The sequence below is a fragment of the Lutra lutra genome, chromosome 9, assembly GCF_902655055.1.
Source record: "Lutra lutra chromosome 9, mLutLut1.2, whole genome shotgun sequence".
NCBI classification, from domain to species: Eukaryota; Metazoa; Chordata; class Mammalia; order Carnivora; family Mustelidae; genus Lutra; species Lutra lutra.
Window position 1 is genome coordinate 23,353,530 of NC_062286.1, and position 27,895 is coordinate 23,381,424.

At 47.8% G+C, this 27,895-nt stretch overlaps 1 protein-coding gene across 1 annotated transcript in view; it reads right to left on the reverse strand.

The window, feature by feature from the left end:
* The window catches only part of ALK (ALK receptor tyrosine kinase), a 676,514-nt gene that overhangs the window by 128,031 nt on the left and 520,588 nt on the right, over nt 1-27,895 (reverse strand). The window lies entirely within an intron of this gene.

Consider the following 27,895-nt stretch of genomic DNA (forward strand, 5'->3'; position numbering starts at 1 on the left):
TATTAAAGGAGGGATTCTGATGATATTTCTCAAGTCCATTCTGGAGTTTTTATATAAATCATAAATCTCATATAAATCACATTATCCAGTGGCAGAAGGGAGAAGGAGCAATTGAACATATTAGCCATTATTTCTGTATCGAGAACAAAGGGGTTATGATAGTGAATTAACCTTTCACCCCAGAGAACCAGGCTTAAGTTGGCCTGCACCAGGCTGCCCCTCTAAATGGGGGCCTTTGCCTAGAGATCACCTAGCAAGGGTCTGGCTTGTGTGTCTGAGGGTATCTCCTGCCCTCCAGCTCTTGGTTTTTGTGGGATGGGAAAACTATGGCTCCTGTGGAGCAGGGCCCACCTGGTTTCACCCCCACATCTGGTGGCCTTCTACTCTGTCCTCTTTTCTTGCTCTCTCCTCATGATGGTTGGTGCCTTTGCAGTCTCTACATCCCCATCCCACCCCCTCAATGCTCAGCTGGGTGGGTGAGAGGGTAACCCCCCCCCGCCACTTGGCCGAGTCCCACAGCCTCTCTGAGCTTTACATAAGGGGTGGGCTTCTCCAACCCTGGCTGTGAGATTAGACTTCCTTTTATTAGATTTTATCTCAGTAAAACCTCCCAGCTGATTGTGAGGTGGGACTGCGCAGGTTAGATCATCTTTACTATCTGGAGTGCCGTGATTTTCTGGTTCATTTCAGTTCCCGCTGAAACTAACATCAAGTCCAGGCTGTTTACTTCTAGAGTCTGCTGTGCACCTCAGCACATCTGGCTCTGTGAAGAGGCTAGGCAAGTCTTAAGAGTGCCCTTTCCTAAGTGGGGAAACTGAGTCAGGGCAGCGGAGTGACTTCCCTAGGGCTGGTAAGAGGGGTGTAGACCCAGCCCGTCAGACTGCAAAGCTGCTCTCTCCGTCTCACGGAAGGGGAGCGCGGGAAGTGCCTCGGGGCCTCTTTCACAGGTCAGCTCGGATAAGGCTCAGTTTGTTAGTGGGTGCCACATGGTCGCCCCCATTGTCAGATGGGTCCCTGGCCTCACTGGGGCTTCTCTGTAACTGCCAGGCATGGGAATCACAGGCCCTCCAGGGACTCACATCCCAACTCTCCAACCTGCTCTTCAAGGTCTTCTGTGCTCTGCGTCCCAGTTTCCTTTCCTGTCTCACCTCACTCTGTCTCTCCAACAGCCCTTAGCTCGAGCCTTATTGGGTGTTGGTTCCATGCCCCCTGGTTCTAGAACACGTGTGCATGGCCCCATCTTCTTCACCACATTGTTGGGTGTCTGTGTGTTGTCTCCACAGCCCTCACCGGTGACTGGCTCCAGGAACGTTCGTGAAAAGCCTGCACATGAGGTTACCTGCCTGCAGTAAAACCAAGAGTAACACCCACCCCCCACCGAGATCCATATCCTAATCCCCAAAACCTGTGAATATTACTTTATATGATCAAAGGGACTTGGTGATGTGACCAAGATAAAGGTCTTTAGATGGGGAAAGTACCCGATTACCCAGGTGTGATCACAAGGGTTCTTAGAAGAAGGTGGCAAGAGAGTCACAGAAGCTGTACATGTGATCATGGGAGCAAGTCTGGAGAAATGTGAGGAAGGTGTCAGGAGCTGGCAGCTTCTAGAAGCATCTGGAACACAGGTAGCTTCTAGAAGTGGGAAAAGGTGAGACAACCCTTTCTCCCTTGGAGCCTCCAGAAGGAGCCGGCCCTGCTCCTTGAGCCCACTGAAACTGATTTCGGGCTTCCACCCTTCAGCACCGGAAGAGAATAAATGGGTATTGTTTTAAGCCACTAGGTTGTCGGTCATAGCATCCCCGGGAGGTGAATACACCGCTAACACCGGTGCCAGCTGCAGCCATGGGCTCAGTCAGCGGAGGCCCCGTGTGGCTTTAGATGGACCCCTCTGTTCCTTAGCTTGTTCTGTGTTTTGTGGTTCCCTGGGCTAGACATCTCTGCCTTTCCTTCCCACACCCTCTCCATCCCTGTACCTTGAGACAGCTGGAGACAATGTTCCCTCAAAATCCCTTCCTGATCCAAGGGCAGGGGACTGCACCATGGAAAGCCACCCCACCCCTCCGAGTTCCAAATACTCAGCTCCCAGGATCAAAATACAGAAGGAACGACGGGAGACACGATGCTCATTTTCAAAGGTAAAATGCCAAATTCATTTTATCGCTTTAATCCTGCATAGGACTTGTGAGTCCTGGCATCTCGGAAGCTGGGCAACACGGTGCTTCTAGGGAACTGGTGCCAGTCCCCAGAAAGTGCAGTCTCCCCACCCTGGCAGAGCTGGAGGAGGGGTGTGCTCCCTGAAACCCTGACGGAGGCGGACTGGCTGGGGACGGCTATGGTCTTGGTCCCCGGAAGCAGGGGCCCAGCAAGGACACCTGGTGTCCTACACCACCCACCAGCTCCCTGCCGAGCACAGCGCCAGGCACTTTCTCCACTTGTGCACAAACCTTATAACCACCAGGACAGGGCAGCTCTGTCGTTCCCAATTATGAGGGGTGAGTCCCAACTAAGGGAGGGTGAAAGGCAGTGCCAGGCATGTGGCCTCCAGCTGGGTGCGGCTCCTAAAGGCAGACTGCTGTGCCCTGCCTGCTGGCCACCCTGCCTGTCCTCTCTGCCCCTCCTTCAGCGCAAGGACATTTAGGATAATGACAAAAAATTCTCCTTGATCTTGCTTGGTGATTTCCCAAACCTTTTCTTCTTATGCCCTCTATGGGACCATTACATAACGAGGATCTTATTCCCCTCACTCCCAGCGCTACCAAAGACAACATGAGTGAAATAAAAAAAATCTGTGAAGTCCCTCCCGACCCAAATCGTGTCATGCTGGATTCACACCTTGCGATCAGTCCTTCCGTTTCACTACGTGTAGAACTGTGAGCACGTGCGTGCCACGTGAAGCAGTTGCTTGTCATTCCCTGAATATGTCTCCTAGTTTCCTTTGCCTTCCTTCATTTGAAAAATATAGGTCTACTATCAAAAGTTTGAAACCAGGGTAAAAAGCAATAAAAACAATGCCCAGAATTCCACCGCCCAGAGGCCAGCATTTTTAATGTAGGTTTCTCATTAATGTTTTTGGCTTACGCTTCCCAAATGTGCATAGTTGTATCATATGTATATAGGCCTTAAAATAATTAGGTTATATCACAAGGTTTTTCCAGGCTTTAAAAATTCCCCATTAAAAAAAAAAAAAATTCCCCGTAAGGACACTTTTTAATGTCTACGATCCTTTGTGATCGGTACCATCGTTTATCTAAACATTAGTCAAGGACTGTGTTGTTAGACTGTTTAGAAGAACACTTTGAAGAATATCTTTGAGCATAAACCTTTGCCCGCATTTCAGATTATTTTCATAGGATAGATTCCCAGAAGTGGAATTACTGAATCAAAGAGTATAAACATTTTAAAGGCCCTTGATACATATTGCCAAATTGCTTTCTAGAAGTTAATCCAATTTCCACTCTCACCAGCTGTGTTCACACACACATACACCCCTCTTAACTACATCCTGGCCAACCCCAAGTATTATTATGGTTTTTATTTTTAACTCAAAGTATTTCCCTGCTGTTTTATTTGTATTTTTTTGAAAGTTAGTGAGGCTGGATATTTTCCTGCATATTACTGGCTTTATTTTACTCTTTTAGGGACTTGCCCACTTCCTTTTGTCAGTGTATCTGTTGGGTTCTTCACGTTTTCCTGTTGAAGTGTATGAGATAATTTTTTTTTTAAAGATTTTTCTTCATTTATTCAACAGAGATCACAAGTAGGCAGAGAGGCAGGCAGAGAAAGAGTGGGAAGCAGGCTCCCCGCCGTGCAAAGAGCCTGACGCAGGCCTCGATCTCAGGACCCTGAGACCATGACCTGAGCTGAAGGCAGAGGCCCAACCCACCGAGCCACCCAGGTGCCCCTGTATGAAATTATTAATAAGGATGTGAGACATCTGGTTATATGTTTGAAGATTTCCCCCAGTATTCTATGTGTACTTTCATTCTGTCTATAATGCATCTTGATACGTAGGAATTATAAACTTGTATGTCATCCAGAACTATCCACACCTTCCTTGGTGATCACTGTCTTTTATGCTTCCAGAGTTTCTTCCATGTGGGGCCAATAGGCAATGTGTAGGTCACCCTTAGTCATCATAGGGTTGTCCTCCCCTTGCTAAGGCTGCCGCGGCATTTGGGAACATCTTCCACCAACTCCCCATCTTGCAGCAATGGGATCTAGACTTCCCCAGTTTGTCTGCGGCATTTTCACAGAGTGCCCCATTCGCCCCCTTCCACAAACCGTCCTTTCACTTGGCCTTCTTGCTTGAACATGGCGGACATTCTGCTTGATGTTGTAACTTGCTGTTTGTATGCCTGTCTTCCTCTGCAAACTGTAAGTGACTTGAAGGAAGATATCAAATCTCATCCGCATGAGTCTCCAACAATGTCCTCCAGAGAGATCTCTCCACCCCAATACTGGGGAGTTGAAGTGAAACGATGTATTATGGGTGGGAGGTGTCTTGCGTTCATTTTATAGTGGAGATTACAAAGGTTCGAAGTGCTCACATGGCTCCCCCAGGGCTTTGACACCTTGTTCTCTGCCTTTTGTACTTTGTCTGTCTGTGGGGTCCCCCTGGGTGATGGGGGTTCTCAGGAGTAGTTGCTGTGGGTACACAGAAGGGCAGGAAGTCAGTATCCCTCCCCTGCGACCATAAACCTCAACAAAGGAGGGGTCCAGTAGCTGGAAGGGAGGGCTGCTTTCACTCTCTGGAGGCCGCAGAGTTTATCCCCAGGAACTTCCTGCTGCACAGCTGCAACCCAGAGAAGCTGTCTCCTTCAGCTCTGCTTCTACCAACTCCTCCCTCCCTCCCTCCCCTGGCTGGAGACTTCCAGGCTCCCTGGCACCCCCTCCTCCCCTGTACTAAGGGGAACTTTATGCCTGCGAGAGATTCAATTAGATGGACGCCCGGTACTCTGATCTCTACTGCCAGCCTAAACTCAAAACTAATGAGGCGCGACAGAAAACAACTGCTCTGTCTTCCCAAGTTCTTCTCTTTATGGGGCCCATAAATTCCAAGGAGGAAAGTACCCTTGGTGAACAGTTTTAATCAAGGGCCTGAGTTTCCTAACAGCATCCCCTCTGTGGCGGTGGAGTCGATGTCCCAGCTTGTGCAGTAGGGTAACCTGAGGCCCTGGATGGTCAGAGCCAGCTCCAGACCATGAGAAAGGTGCTTCCTGCTGGCGCTTCCTAATCACTTCCGGCCATGGCGCCAGGGATTCCTGGTAACTGCTGAAATGCCAAATGCCCTAGTCACAGAGAGATTGTGGAGAGTTAGGATCAACTCTGGGGAGAGCTGGTGCTTGAGGATCTTTTGTTAATAAGGGTCTTCCCTTCTGGGAATTTATTCACTACCTTCAAAAAGGCATTTCTTCCCAGAATAACATCTCGGGCACTGGGGGGAGTAAACTGTCATGATTCCTTACCTTTGTGGAACATTTGAACACCTTACTATGTGCCTTCCTTATCCTTCTCTGCTCGAATCTCATAAACAAAGGGCAGAACATTTTTTATTATCCCCGTCTGATTAATCAAAAGACCGAGAATTTGAGAGATTAAATAATGTAGCGAGAAATGTTGTTTAAACAGTAAGGCGCAACAAAATGCAACCGGTTATTTGCGAGGTGCCTTGCCTGAGGTCTCAACAGCTAGCCAATCACAGGGGAAGGACCCAGACCTGGGCCACCTGGTCCCAGGTGTGATCCCCCTCCTAGGAGGCAGATGACATCACCTCCTGGAGCAGCTCCCTGAGTGCCCAAGGGAGTCACTTGGGAAGTTAGAAATACTGTGGATGCTCTGGCTGGATCAGTGAAATTAGTCTCTCTGGAGGAGGAGCCCTTGGCTCTGGTGATTTTAGAAGCTTCATGGGTGATTCTCATAGGGTTGAGAACTACTTCCTCAGAGGGCAGGAGGACCTATGCGTGTTAGGTGGGTCCTGTTCCTCCATGGTTCTCCAGGGCCCCCTGGTAAAGAATGTGTAACCTCAAATCCAACCGCCAAGACCCCTTCCATCCTCAACATCCCAATTCTAGGGTTCCAGCAATGGCTGTTGGCGGCTCTAGGTTCCTAGGTTGATTGGATAGAGTTGGTTCCATCTTTATTGACATTGAACCCTTAATGATTTTCTGAAGCCTGCTGTCCTGCTCTGTCTCTCTACTGAGCCACTCACTTGCCTACAAGCTTCCCTTGGTTGTCTCATGTTGGCTTTTCCTGTCTTGGTCATCTGTCATCGGCATCCTGGAACATCTCTCCTGAAACAACAAACAGCATGCCACATTTGTCTGGCCATTTATCTCCTCTGTGGGTGCGGTAGAAATGAGTTTGGATCTGCACTGGAGACCCATGGGCCCCGGGTCAGGTTACATGGGGCGCTCTTCTGCCCCACGGGAGACTTGGTGGGTTTGCTCTCCGGGAATGACTCCTTTTCCCTAATTGTGCATTCAAAACAGAAACCCACACCTGCTCTCCTCCTTCAGTCGCGTCTTGGAGATTTGATGCTCTGAAATGGACACAACTCTCTTAACTCCAATTTCTTTTTAAAATGAATGTCAAATTTTAGGGCGCTTAATTAATTTTTAATTAAGGTGATTTATGCGGCATTAAAAAAGGCACATTTGTATCAGCTTTCAGGCCTCTCCCACCTGCTTGCTCTTGCCTAACCGATGCCACTCATTAAAGGGGGAAAATTGAGTGCTGTGTCAGCGAGAAGGGGGTCTTGCTTTTAAATTAAAGGGGAGAGGGAGGAGGCTGGCTTCCTGATGGTGGGGAGGTCAGGAGGGGGACTACAGCTGGAGCCTGGAGGCGGCACCCAGCTCCCACCTGCCGGTGGAAACTTTCATGTTTTCCAGGACGAGGAGAATCAAGTGCTCAAGGGGAAAGAAGCACAGAGACGTGAAAATGGATGGTGGCACAGTGAGGGTGTAGTCAGACAGAGTGCACAGACTAATAGCACTCCTCTGCCCATGCTCGCATTAATGGGGGTGTTGGAAGACCTGGAACTGTTAAGCCTGGTAGAGAACAGTCCTGCAGAGGGCTTCGGGCCTCGTAGCTGGACAATCTCGTTAAAGAACTGGCATCTTGGATTCCTGCTCAAAAGGCAAACTGGGGAGGAACGGGCCTGGGTATGGAGGGCCCCAGTGGGATGGATAAGAAATATGGTGCTGGGAGTGAGGAGAGCTGGTTGGGGGCCTGGATCTGCCACTAGGCCTCTGACTTCATGGGCATATCACTTCTCTGAGCCTCAGTTTTCCTTGTTTATAGACCTACAGCCAGCCATTTTTGTGTTTACCATGGGCTTAGCCCACTGCATTGATGGCATGTCCTCAGAGGCTCTGCATCAAAGTCATACGAGCTTGGTAACCATCTTACTTCCTGGGCCTCACTGCAGACCTACAGAGTCAGAATACCTAGGAGTGAGACTCTGGAACCAGCATTTTCCACAAGCTCCCTGGGCAACAACTGGGATGCTAAAGTCGGAGAACCTCTTGTGTTGGAGAAATAAATGGGTGTTCCATTCCTTCTCCTTTTGGAAGAATCCTGAGCCTCCTGACACCACCCACTCTCTCACCACGAAGACTTCCTCCTCGGTCCAGAGTTCTCAGAGTTCCCTTCACACCCAGATTCCATCTCTGTTGTCCTTTAGCCTCACTAGCCCAACACCTCGCTAGCTAGGAGTGCGGACTTTGACACAGTTTAGAGGGCCTTTCCCTTGTGTAAGTTGTGGCTGCTATCTAGTCCACAGGGGTTTTGTGGGGACCGAGCGAAACTGTACCGATAACACAGGAAGTGGGCTTCTTTTGAGCTAAGTTCACAGAGTATCCCAGGGAGGTGGGGAGAATTGGCCATAGAGGGTGGCGGGGGGTGGGGAAGGGGTCAACAAAGGGGTTGAACAGTCCCAATCTTGGGGTCAGACACCACCTTTGGGAATCCCTCATCCCAGTGGAGGCGAACATCTACAACGCAATGATAGAAACAAACCCAACAGTAACCTGCCAAACAAATACAGCTATGAAAAAGAATGGCAATGATGAATTTTCAAGATGATTTACTCTGGCCTCACCCCACCACCGGAGTTAACTTTCTGACCCCAGCTCCCTTCAGGTCCAAATCCTCCATCTTTGCTGGTTTCCATGGCATTTGAACCAAGTTGAGGCTTTGCCCAGCCGGCACAGCCCACATTGTCAGCTTCACCGTGCTCCTTTACATCTTGAGCTAAACACCACGGCTTGTGGTTTCTTAAACAGGCAGCCATGGCTATGACCTCTGTGTAACTCCAGTCTGTTGTCTAGAATCATCTTCTCTGTCTGAGCAATTCCTCCTAACTCACATGTCACTTTCCCCAACTGCTTGTTCTTCTCCCTTGAAGAAAGACATGTGCCTCCCTCTGGGGTACGCTGGTAATCGCTCCACACCTTTAACTGTGTACTCGCCTCCCCTACTGGGCGATTAAGTCTACATTGTTAGTTTCTCTCACTAAATTCTAAATTCTTGGAGGCAGGGGGTCTGTCTTCCCTGTTTGATCTCCTGGAGAGTGCCTGGCACATAGTAAGCACTAATGAATATGTGGGGAAGGAACGCAGAATAGATCACCATGTTTGAGCAGAAGGGGCGAGGTAGAATTTCCTTGCATTCTGGAAATTGCTAATTCCCTTAGGTTACACCATAGACATCCCCCTGCCCCCCACCTCTGTCTTTGGTTTATTGAACAACTAAGTCCAGAGCTTCTACTAAAAGCCTGGCACTGGGGTAAGGAGTGGTGACTAGAGGACAATGTGGGTGACCTAGTTTGACAGGTGGGCTGCGTGAGTTCTCTCTGGGGAGGTGATATTTGAGCTGACCCTGAAGGGTATGAGAGAGTCAGTCATGTAGAAAGGCTCTGGAGGAGGAGGAGCCGCTAAAGCTCCTGAGAGAGGATGAGAGAGGCTGCTTGTGATCTAGAAACAGAGCAAAGCCTAGTGTGGCTTGGAGGGTCACAGACGATCGGGAGAGCCATGGGAAGGAAGGCAGCGGCTCAATCAGGTAGGACCTTGGAGGCGGTGAAGGTGGTATGGATACTGCTTAGGGAGTTTAATCTCCCTAAGTCTCAAATTATTTGAAAACAATTTGATTCCTTTTTTTTTTTTTAAAGATTGTTCAGAGCGATTCGGAGAGGATGGCTTGGAGAGGCAACAGACACCATGGCTGCCAGCTGATGTGACACAGACGTTGAAAGTTGGCTTCAAAATCCCAAGTCCTCAATGTCAGTCTTCATCCATATAAACCGGGGAAGAAGCACAAAGGTTCCTGGAGGCCAGCAGTAGGAAAGCCGACTGTGTTGTGTTTTCATGGCTGAGCTCTCTTAAGAAATTAAAAATTTTCTCATCCCTCTGTAGCTTCAACAGGCCCTTGATTTTGCTGCATGGCCCTTTCCCCAAGGTTTCTCTCCGCGACATTTATCTTCATTGCTTTGCCGAAAAGAGCCAGCAATAATTTTATTTTTAATATTATAAATGACCTCTGTGCACATTTACCATTAATCTCCCTGAAAAGTGGTGGTACTTAACCATGCTGCACCACAGCTCCCCATATAATATGTCGTTTTCTCCTCTTGTTTGTTCAGTAAACAACGAGCAATTCCAGGCACACCTTGGAGAATTAGCACTAATCACAAACACAAATTATAGCGACAACCGAGACCACAGGAGGGACAACGCAGATTGCACGCAGAGAGGGCTGCTTGCAACAGAGAGCAAAGGTGAGTGGGAATCCTGAGGACGGAGGGGTGAGGACAGCAGCACTGATGGGGAGAAGGGCCTCGTGGGGCAACAACTCCACTGTGGGGAGCTGGGTGGATTGGGCCCCTGGAAGAGAGGTGGGGGGCCATCTTGCTTCCATTCGACCCATGGAAGTGGTGGTGGAAGGGATGGGTGCTTGATGGAGAGACAAGAGAGTCATTGGGTGTGGAGGTAGGTATCAATCGCGGTAATAACAGCTACCACCCTCACACTTTATCTAGTGCCTGTCCTAGGTACTGTCTTTACAGCTTTATATACCAGGACCCAAGGTTGTAAAAACATTCCCAAGGTCACAGAGGTAGGATTTTATGTCTACTTGACTCCAAAGCCCACGCTCTTCATCAGTATGCTAGACCTGCGAGGTGGAGAGGCCACGTTAGAAGCCCCAGGGACACACAGGAGGGAGGATCATGGACTGCAAGCTAGTGGGGGGCCTGCATGGACTGTAGCCAGAGAGAAGATGTATGCAGTTGGCTGGGGAGCCGGGCTGGGCAGGCGAGCTGGCAGGCTCAAAGAGCTGTAGACGGGTAGAGAGAGAGGCTGGCTGGGATTCGGGACTGGATTCTAGTCCCTCAAAGGGCTGGGAACACCTTTTTAGGGAGATGATATACCCAGGTCGATGCTAAGCCAGGGTCTAGACATGAGGGGAAGAAAAGATGGGACCTGACTATCAGGATTCATGGCTTGTCCCCTGGCTCAGGCAAGAATCTGTCGGGGGTGGTTGGGGTCACGTACCTAAGGGAAGGTACTTTGTAAACCACGGAATGCTAGCAAATCGTTAAGGTTTTATATTTTCTTATTAAACCACCTGACATTTATACAGAATCTCACCAAAATTGTAAGAGGCTCACTCCCTCACCTCCCTGTCTTTACTGAAATGTTAACTTCTCAGTGAGGCGTTCCCTGGTGACCTTATTTAAAATCTCTCCCCTGCTCCCACCCTAGACACTTCCTATGTCCCGTCTCTGCTGTGTTGTTTCTCCTTTACTTAACAATGGGGTAGCAGACACTTTCCTTATTAGCTCCCTTATTGCTGGTCTCTCCCCGACCCGTACTAAGGGGATAGAATCCCCAGTTCCTAGAACACTGCCTGGCCTACAGTGGGTGGTCCATAAATGCTTCTTGAAAGAACAGGTAAACAGATGTTTTTAATAAGCCATTTTTGACAATGGATTCGAAGGTGGGATTTCTGTTTTATTCACAGTTTACAACTGGTATTTCAGAGAAAAGGCCTTTCACTGAAGAAGACCTCCATGGAGGCCCACCTCCCATGGCTATATGCATACACACTTGGGATTTGTCTGCATAAAAAGCAAATCAAGTAGAGGCTCATGGAAGTGGCTGTGGCCTTCTCTGCCACAGGCTGCCACCCCCTTCGGGACAATGGCTGCATATGCATAAGCATGTTGGAGCTCGGGAACTGGGGAGGTAAGGAAGCTGGGGCAGGCACGGGCTTCCAGGAGCACCATACACAGAGGGGAGAAGTGCTGGCCGATTCACAGTGAGGAATGAGACTCTCAGAAAGTACTTTCCATTCCAGACTCCAAACGAGGAAGGAGGCTGGGAACAGGCCCCCAGCTCTCAGTGTTGCGTGGATGGGCCACATCTGGGCAGAGTCAAGAGGAAAGTCGGTGTCCTTGGAGGACACTGTGTTATTTAGTTTGATTTTACTTAGTTTGATTTTGTTATTTAGTTATTTAGTTTGATATGCAGAAATCTAGAAGGGGGATAAAGTCTCCTATGACAAGATCAAGGTCGTTTGCTCTGGCTAGGAGTCAAGATTCTCTTTGTATTCTTTAGTGTTTAGTTCTTTTGTAAGATCCTCATCTTAGAGTCAGACCTCAGAACCAGGACATTGAGAGGAACCTAGTGAAGGAGGAAAGCTTGGTGACAGGCAGGGAGGAAGGATGAGAAATAATTAGAAGATGAACTAATAGGCCGTGACTACTACTGTGTATCAGCCTTTTTGGTGTGTATCATCTTTCACCCGTTCCTTAAATGGACACAACTGAAATACACAAGAAGTGAGTGATTTAGAACGGTAAGTATAAAAAAAAATAAAAGGAAAATATCAAATGGTGGCAAGATATGGAGAAGGAATGTAAACTCTCATACTCTGTGGGCAGGAATGGAAAATGGAGCAGCTGCTGCAGAAAACAGTATGGCGGTTGCTCAACAAATCAAAAATAAAGTCACTGTATGATTCAGCAATTACTTCTGGGTATAAACATATCTAAAAAGTTGAGAGCGGGGTTTTGGAAAGATGTTTGTACACCCATGTTCATAGTAGCATTGGTCACAATAGCCAGAACTAACCCAAATGTTCATCAGCAGATGCCTGGATAAGCAAAGTATGGTTATACACACAATACAATATCATTGAGCCTTCTGAAGGGAGGAGATCCTGACACCTGCTACAACATGGGTGAACCCTGAGAACATCACGCTAAGTAAAATCAACCAGTTACAAAAAGGCAAATACTGGGGGTGCCTGGGTGGCCTAGTCGGTGAAGCCTCTGCCTTTGGCTCAGGTCATGATCTTGGGGCACTGGGATTGGGCCCCCAAACTGGGCTCCCTTCTCAGTGGGGGGCCTGCTTCTCCCTCTCCCCTGTCCTTCCTTGCCCCCTGCTTGTGCTTGCTCTCTCTCTCTCTCAAATAAATAAAATCTTAAAAAAAAAGATACATATGGTATGATTCCATTTACATGAGCTAACTAGTGTAGTCAAATTCATAGACAGAGCATGGAATGCTGGTCTCCAGGGATGGGGGGGGAGGAGGAAAAATGGGGAATTGCTTCATGAGTACAGAGTTTCAATTTTGCAAGGTCAAAAAGTTCTGGAAACTGGTTGAACAATGTGAATAGTTGTTGTTGTTGTTGTTGTTGTTTAACATTTTATTTATTTATTTGAGAGAGAGAGAGAGCACAAGCAGGGAAGAGGGTCAGGGGGAGAGAGAGAGAGGCAGACTCTCCGCTGAGCAAGGAGCCCGACACAGGTCTGGATTCCAGGACCCTGGGATTGTGATCTGATCTGAAGGCAAATGTTGAACTGACTAAGCCACCCAGGCCCTGTGAATAGTCTTTTTTTCCCCCTAAAGATTAATTTATTTATTTTAGATAGAGAGACAGTGTGGGTATGAGCCAGGGGATGGGCGGGGCAGGCGGGGAAGAGAATCTCAAGCAGAGTCCCCATTGAGTGCGGAACCCACGTGGGGCAGGGTTCCATGACCTTGAGATCATGACCTGGGATTATGACCTGAGCCAAAATCAAGAGTTAGACCATTAACCAACTGAGGTATCCAGGTGCCCCATCATGACTATTTTTAACACTACTGAACCGTAAACTTACAGATGGTTAAGATGGTGAATTTTATGTTATACATGTTTTACCACAATTAAACAAGAAGATGACCAGTTATGCTGACCTTAAAACCAGGCCCTAGCTAAAATGTCTGGGCAAGAGGACACCAGTGCTCCTTGAGGGTAAAGCCTGTTGCTGGGGCCTTACAAGGAGGTCGGTTTTTGGTTTTTTTCTCTTTCTTCTTCCTTTAAATACCCCTTCCGTTTGGCTTCCAGTGGGATAAGCTGATATGTGAGGCAGTGGACACAGCCAGCATGCGCCTGGCTGGTGGTCAGGAGGCCTCAGATCTGCGTGGACACTGCTAGGTGGCCACCCCGTGACATTGAACTGGAAACGTGTACTCTCTCGGCCTCAGTCTGGTCAGCCATGAAACGATGGCTGAGCTCTAAGGGGCCTCGATTCTGCTTTTCCTGAGGGTTGAGGTCTCCACTAACAGCAGGGAACAGGGGAGAAGAGTTCCGTACATAGGAGGAAGCAGCAGGATGGGTGCAGGGTAGGGGAGGGCGGTCTGGTAATAGTGATAAATGTGGATGACAATTTGGACAGCTTATGGGGACACTCCCAGCTCAGCTAGAATCTTCTCAGTCCCGGCTCTTGCTATTAAATGTGGGGCATGTCACACAGAGGACTGCTTCAGGCCCAGCAGGTCCCCTGCACACAGGGCTCCATTTCCAACTTTATGAGTATTTCCTGGACCCCTAGGGGTTTTCTGGGTGCTGTGTGCTCGAGAGCGAAGCGCTGCTGAATGGAGTTTATAATTTCATTTTGAGAAAACAGGTGAGAAGGAGACAGGACTTGATGGGACATGTCTGGGAGGACACCTACAGCATTGTCTTCATGCCCACAGGTCTCGGGCAGACTGGCCAAGTCACAGGGGCACAGACATGCACGTCCTCTCCATTCAGGAAGGGTCCCCAGAGGAAAACAGTTCTTCCATCGAGCTCTTGGGAATAACAGCATAGCCTGGTTTAAATGGACCCAGTGGAAAGCTTTATTTTTTTTTAAGATATTATTTATTTTATTTTATTTTTTATTTACTTATTTTTTATTTATTTTTAAAAATTAATTTTATTTTTCAGTGTTCCAAGATTCATTGTTTATGCACCACACCTAGTGTAATACGTGCCCTCCTTAATACCCACCACCAGGCCCTCCCAACTTCCCACCCCCTCCCTTCCAAAACCTTCAATTTGTTTTTGAGAGAAACAGTAGGTGCAAGCACGACGGGTGGGAGGAGGAGAGGGAGAGGCAGAGGGAGAAGCAGACTCCCTGCTGAGCAGAGAGCAGGATGCAGGACTCCATTGCAGGATCCTGAGATCATGACCTGAGCCAAAGGCAGACACTTCACCGACTGAGCCACCCAGGTGCCACGTGGAAAAATTATTTTTTATGATTATGTTAATATTTTTACTTTGGACATTTCTGTAAATATGCAGTACCTACAATAGTTCTGGTAATACAATATGTACTTGGTAATTTTTGCCAAATAAATTAATTAGAATCACAGTGAATATATTGCATTTAATATACTCTGCCTATTTGCATCAGGGATTTGAGTAGGTTTAAAAAATACATGCAATAATAATATACTATATGTGAATTATTTGAATTAAAAAATATGTACAATAAAAAGTAACTAAAATAAGTAAACAAGGGAAATTAGGGCAAAGGGACAGTACAGGAAGGAAAATAATAAATCTATGGTAAGACTGGTATACAGAAATGCAAATGCCTCGTTCCTGAAGGTTAGTGATGATTGTCTCTGCGTGTCCTTGTGGCCATAGCAAAGAAGGAAACAGGGCCCATTATATAGAATTTGGCATCCAGTGGAAAGTTTTTTTAATTGTGTGTCTGTCCTGAATCCCCAAATTGGTCTTTGTACTTTGCTGAGCATGTGCAGAAGCTCAGGAAATAAGACTGGTTTTGGAGACAGATGAACCAAAACTGAATTCTGACTCCACCGTGTGGTCTAGGGCCAACTACTCCACTGTCTAAAGTTTTAACATTTATCTCACGGGGCTGTTTTCAGGCTTAAAAAAAACTTCAGGTAAGCCTCAGTGAGAAGTATATAGTAGGTACTCAGTAAATGGTGAATGATGGAGAAGACACAGTCTCCACTCTTGAGGCCATCTTGTATGTTGTGGCAGGTATGTGAGCAAATAATAACAGTAATAATAATCATGAGCGTTAAATTACATGTGTGTTGTGAGAGTTTTACAAAATATTTGCATATATTTCTTTAATAATTGGGTGGGAAATGTCTATCTCTTCTTGAATCTACGCAGGCTTTTGACTGCTTGGACTAACACAATGGAACCACCATGTGACTGTTGAGGCAAGATCATAGAAAGCTAAGCAACCTCCCACTCTGCTCCTGGACATTTGGCCTTGGAGCCTGGAGCTTCCATGCAAGAAGTTTGATTCCCCCAAGGCTACCATGCCAGAGAGGTGAAAGGTAGGCCCATGAGGGACAGTCCCAGCTGAGCCTGGCCTCCCAACCATCTCTGCAAACACAGCAGATATGTAAGCTAAGCCAGCCGGTCCGCCAGCTGAGTACTTGTGCATCATCTTCAGCCATGCCACATTGTCCAGAAAGTTCCCTCGCTGAGCTCTGCCTGAATTATGCCCCACAAAATATAACTGTTGCTGTTTTAAGCAGCTATACTCAGGAGAATCTGTTATTCAGGAATAGATTACTGAAATGTATGAATGACCAGCACACAGAGGAGAGATGTCTGCCTCTGGGCCAAAGGAAGCCTCAAGAAGGAAAGAGCTGATAACTGAGTTCTGCTCAAAGAACGGACAAGAGTTCATCAAACACGGGCAAGGACAAGGAGACACCAGGAAGAGGATGGTGTGTTCAGAAAACAGCGGGATGTCTGGGTGACCCCCAGTGTGACCTGGCCACGGGGCAGTCTGGAAAAACATGTAGGAAGCAGTTTGTGGAAGCCTTGAATGGCCGACCAAAGAGTTCAGGCTTTAGGCTTTATCTTATTTAGTCCATTCAGCAACTCCATGAAGTAGCTGTTGTCTCCATCTTACTGAGAAGGAAACTGGGATCCGAGGATTTGTAAAGTCATAGACTCTTGGCATAGAGTATTAGCGGAGCCAGGATTTGGACAGGTCTCCCCAGCTCCGAAACCCATGCTCTTAATGTGCTAGACCCGCCAGGTGGAAGAGGTCATTTTTGAAGGCTCAGGAGGTCATTTTTGAAGAGGGAGGATTGTGGACTATTGTAAGCCCATAGGTAACAAAAGAATATCTAAAACACTTTCGAAAGGGACAGGACCAGAGCAACCCCTCTATGTCCTAGAGGGGTTTGGAGAAAGGTGTTAGGTGCAGAGGGGAGGGGACTGGAGATGCTGGTGGTCAGAGGGCCCTGGCAGGAGTCCGGGGAGAGTCGACTAGAACAGGACTGTGGGTGGAGAGGAGGGGACTGGTGAGAGGTATTTCTGAGGTAGATTTAGGACTGTAGGATGGTGGAGGAAGTAATGGATGGCACTGCAGCTTAAGCATCTGGGCGATGGTGGACCTTCATCGGTAGAGGCCGATGACAGGAGCGGGCGGCTGCCCGCTGGAACTGACCGCAGGAGCAGGGACATGGAGCACCCCCATTCCGTCCTCTTGCAGGGTCTCCAGGGCCTCGGAGGGCAGCTGCCATAGTGTCAAGAGGCTCAGGGGACAGGGGTGCACTGGGAGTTGGGGAGTGGGACTCTGAACGGGGCTTGGCCACCTGTCCCAGATGGTCTTGAGGTGAGGTGCATTCTGGGAAGGCGCACTGGCTATAGAAGCTGTGGCAGACCCAGCCAGCTCTGCTCCCTGTTCCCTCAGCTCCCCCACAACAGTCGCTGAGGCTCCGAGAAAGATGGGTCCGCAGGCCCTCCCCACCCTGCAGTCACCACAAAGGATTAGATGCTATAGATTCATCGTGAAGCTGGGATTGGCCTGAAGATGGAGGGATGCCTTCTTCCCTCCCTCCTCTGCTCCAAGGGTCCATCTATTCCCCTGCACCACTCGCACTGCTTGCCAACAGTTGGTGAGGCCAGCCACCCCAAAACGTGCCTGTGCCATGGGGTTTCCTCTTATGTAAAACGGAGAGAACGTCTTTTATCATTTGCAGGGTCACTGGAAGGATTAAGCTGTGTTTCCTAAACAGGAAGGCAGTCAGAGAGAGACTGGCACATAACATTTCCCCTTCCAGTCCTTCCACCTGGGAATCCATCTCAGCAATGGGGAGACTGGGCAGAGAGCTCTGTTCCGAGCTCAGATGAGCAGCCATTGGCCCACCTCGTCAGCTGAACTCTCTGGGTAGATGAGAGCGGCCTCCTCTGCTCAGCACACACCTGCTTCTTGGTGGACAACTGCAGGCCCTGGCTTGGGAGGGCTCGCTTCCCCTTGTGTTTTTCTGTTGAAGTGCTTGGCACAGCCCAGGGGAGAGGACAGGTGCCAGGGAGGGTAGGGAGGATGCTGGCTCAGATGCAGGCGTCTGGGCAGCTCTGCAGTCTGATCCTAGAATGTGGAGCCATTTCTGGACCACCCCCCACCCCCACGCCGAACACTGCCAACATGCTGGCAGAGCAGCCTTCTTACCGACTGCAGACTCTGGGCCAAGGACCAGCACCACCAATGCTGATGACTGGAGCTCATCCAAGTCATTAACGGGGCCAGATCTGCTGGTCTGGGATGTCTTATGCCAGAAGTTGGCTCAGCAAAAAAGACCTTCAGGAAGATGCTTGGCCACTGAACCTCTTTGAGCTAAGCATCCTACTTGCTGCAACATTCGTGTCAAACCTCTGAGGGCTCCTGCCGATGAAGGGGAGGAGGAGAGAGAGAGAAAGGGAAAGGGCAGGCGTGGCAGGGTGGTGGACTAGTTCAGCACATCCCAATTCCAGCCAGACTCTGACGCTGGACGTCTCAGCATGCACCTCTCTGAGTTCAAGTGTCAGAAAGGAAAGGAGGACCACTCATCAGAACTTCTCACAAAGTCATTTTACTGATGGCAGATTTACTCTCTTCTATGAGAGCAAACAAACTCAAGTCTTTGCAGGTAACAGAGGAAAAGCTTAAACTATTTCTGCATTGTTCAAAAAAGGATTTGAGGTGACATGTAATGACATATCTCGAAAGCATATGAATAAATGAATCAGGCTGATCTATCTTAGGGCAAAGGTGCGATCAGATTTCTACATGAGAACCAAAATTTAGCTAAAGTACACTTCCGGGCTTCATAGAAGCCAAAGCCAAAAGGAAAACAGGATCAATGAGAAGATTCAAGATATTCATAGGAAAAGGAATGTTGTTCCTGACATTGAGCTCCTCAAGAAATTGTTTTGTGGGTCCTTATGAATGTTATAAATGACAACATTGTCACCTGCTTGTGTATTACTCAATACAGTAGCATGTTCACTGAGTCATTTTGTAGAGTGGGAAAAAGCCCGTAACTGACCTGAGGGTTAGATTTAAAAGTCTGGGGCTTCAGACTCTTAAACAATAGGAAACAAATTGAGGATTGCTGGAGGGGAAGGGGGTGTGGGGATGGGGTAACTGGGGGATGGGCATTAAGGAGGGCACGTGATGTAATGAGAACTGGGTGGCATATACAACTGATGAATACTGACCTCTACCTCTGAAACTAATAATCCATTATATGTTAATTAATTGAATTTAAATAAAAATAATATTCAGTACTAGCAAGGATGTAGTGAGTTAGGGACTTTCATAAACCCCTGGTGAGAATGTGAGCTGATAGAATTTTCCCAGAAATATTTGACAATATGTTAAACTAAACTAAACAATTTGTTTGGGCCCTTAGACTCCAAAGTTCCACTTGTAGGAAATGTCCTTGGGGAAAGAGCATTATACAGATAGTTAGACCCAAAGGTATTTGCAGCATATTAGAACACCAAAAAAGTAAAAAGAGGGAAAGAAAGAAGTCTAATGATGGGGGGGGAATGCTAATAGGAGCTGGCATGCCCATATCACCCAAAGATGTTTTTGAAGAACTTTTACTAATAAGAGAAAATTTTCCTGACAAATTAACTAAAAAATAAACACACCAAAGTCTGGCTGGAATTTGAGTGTGCTGACCTAGTTCACCACCCTGCCATGCCTACCACCTGTGGGTAAGACTGTCAGAACAGCAGGGCAAAACCCATTTATATGCACAGAAAGACCAAGTGGAAGGAATATATCAAATTGTTAGCCCAAGCTCCCTCTGAGCTGGAGGATTAGGAATGCTTTGAGTTTTCTCTTTCATGCCTTTCTGAATTTATATGATCTATAATGGACACACATAATAATAACATAATATGATAATTAGAATAAAGGAAGTAAAGTTACTCTGCAACAAGCCATGGCTTCTCAATCCTCTCTCTCTCCCTATTCCGATGTTTACATTAAAGGATACCAAATCATCTGAGTTTCTATTCATGAAAGTCTTCAAAGCACTTTCATGTCTATTACCACATTAGTGTCTCACGATCACTCCAGAAGGCAGGCAAGGTAGTGATTCCTTCCATATTTAGAGGGGAGCAATGACCCCTAGGAAAGTCCTATTTGAATGGAGTCTTTGCTTTATTTTTAGGAACACACACCCCATCTACAACCCACACACCCCATCTACAACCCGGAGAACCACACCTGAGAACCACCGGCTGGTACAGGGAGGACAGTGTAGAGACTAGAGACGGGGATGGTGGACCCTACCTGGGGCTGGACTGCCAAGTTGTTGATGCTTCTCAGGGTTACCTCATCCCCGAGACACCCACGGTGCTCTGGCAAGCCTTCTAAATCACGGTTTGGACCCGCACTTCTGACAGAGGCACAAATTGCTACTTTGCACTGCAATGAATCTCGACATCTGATTTCCACTGACAGCTAAATTAACACATCAACTAAACTCCGATATATTTTGTCTCATCTTATGCCAGATTTAATGTGTTTCAGGCACAATACAGTGCAGAGGAGTTTGGATTTACTGGCTCAGGGATAAACTGTAAACTATTCACCGCGTCCATTTCACTCACTGAACTAGGAGGCAATTCCTGGCTCCATCTGTCAGGATCGCTGAGCAGGGAGGAGAGGAATGAATCAGAGGCAGCTGACCTGGCCAGGCAGCCCCCAAGAGCTGGTTATTCACTTTGCAGCACAGTTCCTGGGGCTCCATTACAATCAGTGGGATAAGTTCACTCATAGTTTCTTGACCTGGTCACACTTGGTCTACATCTGCTCCCCAGACCTCACTTGGTTGGCTCCCTTGAGGATGAGTGGCTCAGAACAATAAAGACCTTCATATGCACACACCCTCCACTCTTTGAAGTCCAGTAACATAAATGGTCTCATTGGGTCCTGACAACCCTGTGACATGTTACTGTCACCTCCATCTTACAGATGAGAAAGTTGGTTCAAGGTCAGACAGGTGGTAAGGGTAGAGAGAGACTAGACTTGTGGTCTCGTGGTTACCAGTCTTGACACCTTTTAGAACATTCTAAGGGTGGGGTCTCTGACTCGGAACTAAAAGGAAGGACTCTAATCGCTCCTCTGGAGACCAAGTCACCTCCCTCTGCTAAAACCTGGTTTTCTGACCAGACTTTTGTATACTCCAACCAGGCAGCGTGACTCCCAGCCAGCTGGCAGGGGGCCTCTCCCTTTTTTATATTAAAATTTTTTTAAAAAATTATGGTAAAATACATATAACAAAAAATTTTTGCCATCTTAGCTGTTTTCAAGTGCATGGCTGAGTGGCATCAAGTACGTCCCCGTTGGTGTGGCAACGATCACCACTCTTCAGCCACGGAACTCTGGCTTTCTTGCAAAACTGAAAGGCTGTGTCCATTAGATGTTAAGTTCCCACTCCCTCCCCGCTGAAACCCCTGAGAATTACCCTCCTACCTTCCGTCTCTATGGCTTGATTACCATGTCCGTGAATTTGACTATTCTAGGTCCCTCAGGTAGGCAGAATCACAAAATGTGTCCTTTTGTGAGTGTCTTTCTTCACTTAGCTTAATGGCTTCGGGGTTTATCCCTGTCGCACCATATTGCAGAATTTCCTTCCCTTTTAAGGCATTCGTCCTTATTATTCAAATGAACCATTATATGCATAATCCGCATTTTGTTTATCCACTGGTGGACACTTGGGCTGCTCCCACCTTCTGGCTGTTATGAAAAATGTTGTTCTGAACAGACACAGACACCTGTTTGAGGCCTGTCTCTCCTTTGTAAAAATGGCAGAACAAGCTTCTAATCTTCATTTGCTGAACCAGCTGTAGGATGATTTGGGGGGGCCTGAGGCCTCCTTTTCTTTTTTTAAATCAATGTTATTGAGGAATATTTTACGTAGAGTAAATCACATCCACTTAAAGGGTACAAAATCGATGACACTGATATATATACCTGTGCAACCATCACCGTAATGAAAAACTCTGAACATCCTCATGTCCCCTTCCCTCTATCCAAGCTCTAGGAGGCTACTGCTCTGCATTTTGTCACTTTAGATTAATTAGCATTTTAGATGCATGGAACCATATGCTATGGACACTTCTCTGTTTCCTTCTCCATTCTCGATCTTGCTATCCATTTGCTTAGAGCCCAGATCCTGGAGGGTTGGGTGGGAACAGCAATGGGGAGGTATCTGTTTGCGGTTAGTGTCTACACGTGCAGGAACTTGTGCCAAACTTCTGACAGGCCATGCCACTTAGCCATTGACCACCACCAGCTTTTGGGCACAAACCTAACTCTGCAGATAGCTGTGTTAATTCCATTCTTCCCTCAAGTTTTACAGCTCCAAGATTCCTATGTCCTTGCCTCCAAGTATTGAGTCCTAAGAAGAACTGGAGAGACGAGAAGGTTGCCTGTGTGATAAGGTGTTCCAGATATGCTGGCTTACTTGATCCTCACAGCAACCCTGGAATGTAGGTTTGGTCTCTCCATATTCTAGATGGAAAACACTCGTCAAAGGTCTAGTAACACATCAAAGATGACCCAGTTGTTTATTTCTAGAGTTGTCTTTCAGGCTACAGAACCTGGGGTCCTTCCCTTGCCCCCCCCATCCCCTAATGAGCACAGGGGTCCTTGATGATGAAGACAGTAGGACGGCATTGAGTTCTCTACCATAGCTGATGCCAACATTCCCCTGGTAGCAATTCCTTCTTACCCCAGGCCAGTCTCAAGCTCTCCCTGATGTGGACCATGAGTCAGAGCCACATCTTTGCAGGCACTGATGCCACCTAACTCCAACCCTCCCCAGGCTTGCTGTCTGCCAGCCACAGGGACATAACTGGGCACTACCCTCTGTGTTCCTTCAAAGCAGACTTTGAAGGGAACCCTCTGGGGAACTTAGGGCAGATCCCCCCCACCCAATCAAAATGACTACAGAGCACCCTCACATGTTCATATGGGACTACAGAGATAAATGAGATACTGCATGGTCCTGCTGCTGAGGTTCCCCAGTCAGATATGTCAATATGCTGGGGGATACCGGATGAAACAGAAAGTGTGCCTGCTTGCCTCTGATCCCATCCCGATTATCAATTAACTTGTCAGAGCAGAGTTCTCTACTTAGCAATGAGAGACGGGAGCAGTTCCGTTAGCACTTAGGAGAAATACTGAGCAGAACCGCTATAGGTAATTGTTCGGTTTGGATGGGATGGGGAGGAGGTGGCAGGGCAGAGTCTCTGAGCTGCTGAGGTCTGCCTGCCGCTGAGACCTTAGTGGCTTTTTCAGAGGATAGAGAGGAGATTAAGGTCTAAATTCTCGGCCCCAAAGCAAAAGGACTTGGGAAGCCTCTTTCTTACTACATCTTATTCATTATCAAAGAACTGGCATGTGATCCAATGCACCCCTAAAATGCAGTGGATGCTTGAGTAGTAAGGGGGACTAATGGGGGGTGGTAATGGGGGAGGCTTTAACCTTCATGGCCTTTCAGGCTCCAGCCCTGGTAATAACAACTGCTCAGAAACTGAGCCATCATAAAGCGAACCCACACATCTGCAGATGGTGCCTTCCATGAGCCAGAAATAAACCACCTGCAACTGGGATTTACTCCAAGAAAGTGGGTTCTCAGACTTCAGCATGCATCAAAATCATGCTTACTAAAACCTTCCAAATTTCTCATTTAGTAGGTCTAAGGTAGAGCCTGGTAAGTTATATTTCTAATTAGGCAAACTCTGGTGGTGCTGGTCCTGGGCCACACCTTGAGAACCTCTGCTATAAGGGTTTGGTTGGTGAGGGACTGCTGTTGGTGTCCGCTGTGTCACCTTGAAGGCTTTCCCATTAACCTGATGTGGGTGGCAAACTGGGCTCCTTAAGGACAAGGGGAAAATTGGGAGTAAAGAGTCTATTCCTTTCTCTTAGGGGCAAGCCCACAGTCTGTGCCAGGCTGAACAGGGGTTGAAAGCAGGAGTTCCAGGATTTCACGCCCACGCGACTCAGCCAGAGTCTCTCCATCTCTCCGTGGCTGACTTGGCACATCTACCCAGCCAGATGGTCCCTCAGGGTGGTCCATCTGGGTCTGCTTAGAAGAATGAATGAACTGTGTTGGTTGAGTCCTGGCAGCTCTCCGGAGAGGGCATCTTGGTGCAATCACCATCATAATAAATGCTTTCCCTTCGTGCGGTGGCTGTGTGTCCTCAGGGCTCTCCTGGGCCACAGCTCACTGGGGCTTTTATGGCTTGGACAATTAGGTCATTAGGAAGCCAGGGGAGAAGGCGGCCATGTGTCAGTCATGCCATTCTGTGGTTGGAGAGCCAAAGCTCAGATGTGCCATTCGCACAACTCGCAGTTGGCCAGTCAGTAGCCGACTTCTTCATCCCCTGCTGCTGCTTAACGATAGCAAGTCCCAACAGTTTACATGCTCAGCATCATGGTTTCCAAAGCACTCTGACACCCACGATGAGGTTCAATCTTTAATAACTGTGTGAGGTAGTGATAAAGCATGAAGAGTTTTGCTTCTTGCCTGGATCATGGAGAAGCAGCAAGGCAGAGCTGAAGGCAGCGCCGTTTCTCCTATTTACAGCTCCTTCTGCCAGGATAGACAGTGGCCACTGAGATGCTCCACAAGAGGATCCCCGATTCAGTCAGGACGCCTGAGTGGGTCCTGAACTGGGTGCTGAAGACAGGCTGCCTGAGTTTGACTCTGGCTCTGTCATGTATTTGCTCTGTAAGCTTAGCCATGTGGCTTATCCTTGCTAAGCGTTGGTTTCTCAAGTGTATAATGGGGATAAGTGAGAGTACCTTCTTCATCCAGTCTTTCTGAAGAGTCAGAATCCCTAAAGCTTTCAAGGGTGCCTGACCTGGAGAAAACGTAAATGCTGGCTGTATTTCTATCACATCCCCCCCCCCCGCCCCCCCCCCCTTTAAATTGGTTGTAGGGGGCCACCCTCTCTGCCACCTTGGAGAAGGCCGTGCAGTGTGCCTTCTTCTATGAGGTTTTGCTGAGTCCTAATTACCAGGAAGTAGTGGTCTCCTTGGCCTACGGCACAGCCTACCCCTTCGTTCTTGAGCCCACTCTGACTGGAGTCTTGACAATAGGCCCAGGCCTGGGTTTGGGCTTCTGTTTGTGGTCTAATCTAGGGAAAGTCATTTCAAACTGCTTGCTTGTGATTGTTGCCTCATAGTCTAAGATTCATGGGGCAACACTGGCTTAACAGTCCATTAGGAGTCACAGTGGGGAAATTAGAGTACATTATGTGGCGGCAATTGGCATGGCGGAGCCCACCAGGGCAGTGGCTGAAGAGAGGTTTATATAGACACAAAACAACTCCATACCCAGGAGGCAGGGTTCTAGCACACCGAGGCTGTTTTCAACCTCTGCGTGCAAAAATTGGTTGCCGCTTATGTCCTGGCTTGAGACCTCTCTTTTCCTTCTTTCCAGCTCTTGAGGAACACCTTGCAGGTGCCATGAAGGATACGTAGAGGTTGGCTAGGTGACAGCTCATGGAGAGGAACCACATGAGCAAGGAGAAGGATGGAGACATGGTTTACACAGTCAACACCCGGGGATATCCACGCCCAGCAGAGAGCAGCCTGGGGCACATGGTGAGGCCTGCAGGGAAGGCTCCAAGCTGGGCAAATAGAACCAGTTTCTGCAGGGTCCCTGTCACCATGGCTACCAGACGGGGCTGGTCAGGAGGGCCATTTGGCCTAGGCAAGGGAGGAATCACTGAGATGGGAACATCACATATTCAGAATGGAAGGAGGAAGGTCCCAGAGCCCTAGAGGGTGACTGAGAATCAGTAAGAGCATGTCCAGTAGCCAAAGCCGAAGAATCATTGATCTTAGGGCAAAGGCTTGGGCAACTAGCTTATTTTTTCCAAGTCTTCTTTTTTGATAGGCATAAATAATCCTTGTTCTGTCTATCCTACACTGTTGCTGGGATCAGAACTATCCTGCTGCACAACTCCCAGGCCATTCTATGTAAGGTCTATTGGACCTGATAAGACAGAAGCTTTAAGAAGGATAGCTCTTTGTGAACTTGAAGGAACCATGCAAATGTAACTTTATTATTTTGTTCAGGGTGCTAGATGGGAGTGCCCCAGAGCCTGTGGGTATTTGTTGTGGTCAGAAAGAAGTTAGAAGTCCATCATGGGTCTCTAGCTCCGGTGAGGGGATGGGCAGAGGTGGAAATCCCAGGAAGATCCCTGCCCTGAGCAGAGGGTTTGAGTCTCCCCAAGGCAAGGCTGTAGTTGGGCCTTGCCTTTGGCCTTGCCGGGTTTCTGTTAGCTATCAGGAACCTTCTAGATTTCTCCAACATGCTATACTTCTGAATGAGCACCTCCTGAGGGCCTGCCCTAGAGTAAGCTGAGGAGTGGAGCAATGCCAAGAAACCAACAGTGGCCACATACTGAGCACCAGTTCAGCTCAGGAATGTGGAAGTCACTCAGCATACACCATATACTACTTCATCTCCCATCAGCCCTATGAGTAGGTATCACTATCTTTGAGCAGATGAAGGGACCCAGGCCCAGAAAAGTTAGGTGACTTGTCCAAGGTCACAGAGTCAAATTTGAACTATGACTTGCCCACACCTGAGTCTAAGCAGCTTCTGCTACCTTGGTGTCTCCCAAGCTGTTCTCTGTAGAAAACACTGGTTCTGGGACTTGTTTTTGGTGCTTCCCAAAAAAGTAATTTCATGGTAGTTAAGTAAAGGAAAGCTATGTGTTTTATTTTCCCATTGGAGTTTACAATGCACATTAGCAAATTAAAGGCTCTGAGAAGTCCTGTGCTAGAGAAATTTGGGCATTTTAAAACTCAACATTGATTACATGTATTTGAAGATGTGGCACTTTTTCATCCCAATGATGCTAGGGAAAACTGAGTTATATACATTACTTTTTAAGAAAAATTAATAAATAGAATTACTAAAGGTAGATTAAAATACTTTAATTTTTTTGTAATGTTTTAAATAGTTTTTTAAATGATTTTATTTGTTTGAGACAGAGTGAATGAGAGAGAGACCATGAGCAGGGGGAGGAGCAGAAGGAGAGGGAGAAGCAGACTCCCCGCTGAGCAGGGAGCCTGACGTAGGGCTTGATCCCAGGACCCTGAGATCATGACCTGAGGTGAAGACAGATGTTTAACCACTGAGCCACCCAGGTGCCCCTGGAATCTTCTATTCTTGTAGGGGTTAAGACATATGTGAAACTGAGGAGAGATGTATGAAAATTTAGAGGGAGAGCTGACATTCTCACAGAAGGCTTCATAAAGGAGGTAACAGTTGGGTTGAGCCAAGATGAATCAGAAGGGACCACCTGATAAGGACAGAGGGGAAGGTGTCCCAGGCAAAGATCAGGGCATCAGCAACAGGCAAAGATCAGGGCATCAGCAACATATCTGCACTGGAGACATCAGTCCTGCGGCCTTCACTGTCCCAAGTCCCGGTATCCTGGAAGGCCACCTCTGTATCACACGACACTTGCCCGAGCCACGTCTGATGGATCCAGGAGCAACCAATTCCTAGGTTGGCTATCACCTGTGATTTACGTGCTATGACTTAAAGAAATAAGCTAGAGCATCAGATTCTCAGCTAGGGAAGTCTGACCACACCCACGGGAAGATCTGATGATTTATGGCGACAGTTGCAGCTGAAAAGTCATGGAGGGGAGTGACGCTGGAGCGGCCAGGGTGGGTCAAGTGCAATTCAGTTAACTCTGTGGAAAGGAGGGCTGGGGGAGGGGATGCAGATACTTATTCCTTAAGTAGAGGTTCTAGTTGGAACAAAAAGAGCCAGAGAGAGGACTGATGGTCAATTGGGGCTAATGCATGTGAGGGGCAGATGTTGGCTTTAAGAGCCAAGAATGTTTTTGGCTCTTAGTTCCTGTTGGGGTCCCCGCAGCACCCCCCCGCAGCCCTGGGTATTCAGAACCTCCTCAGCCCTGGCCACAGCAAAGCCAACTCTACCATCGTCCTTGACATTGGGAGTCATCCTCTCTTCTTCCAGCTTCCCTTGGCATGAGGAGTTGGAAATGGTGACTGTCTCAGAACAGGGAAGGGCATGAAATAGAGATAGCCGCAGGCTAGTAGCTAGTAATCTGGTTTTAGCTGTTGGCCGCCCCCATTATGTCTGCTGTGCCCTCACCTCCCCCACTACTCACAATCAACAAGGATTGTAGGAAAGGGCAAAGGAGATACCATGTATGAAAACCCTCCATAAGTTATTATAAGCAGCGTAGATTTATTACTATTATTCATGGTGGAAATGTAGGTAAAAAACAAAGTTAGAGATG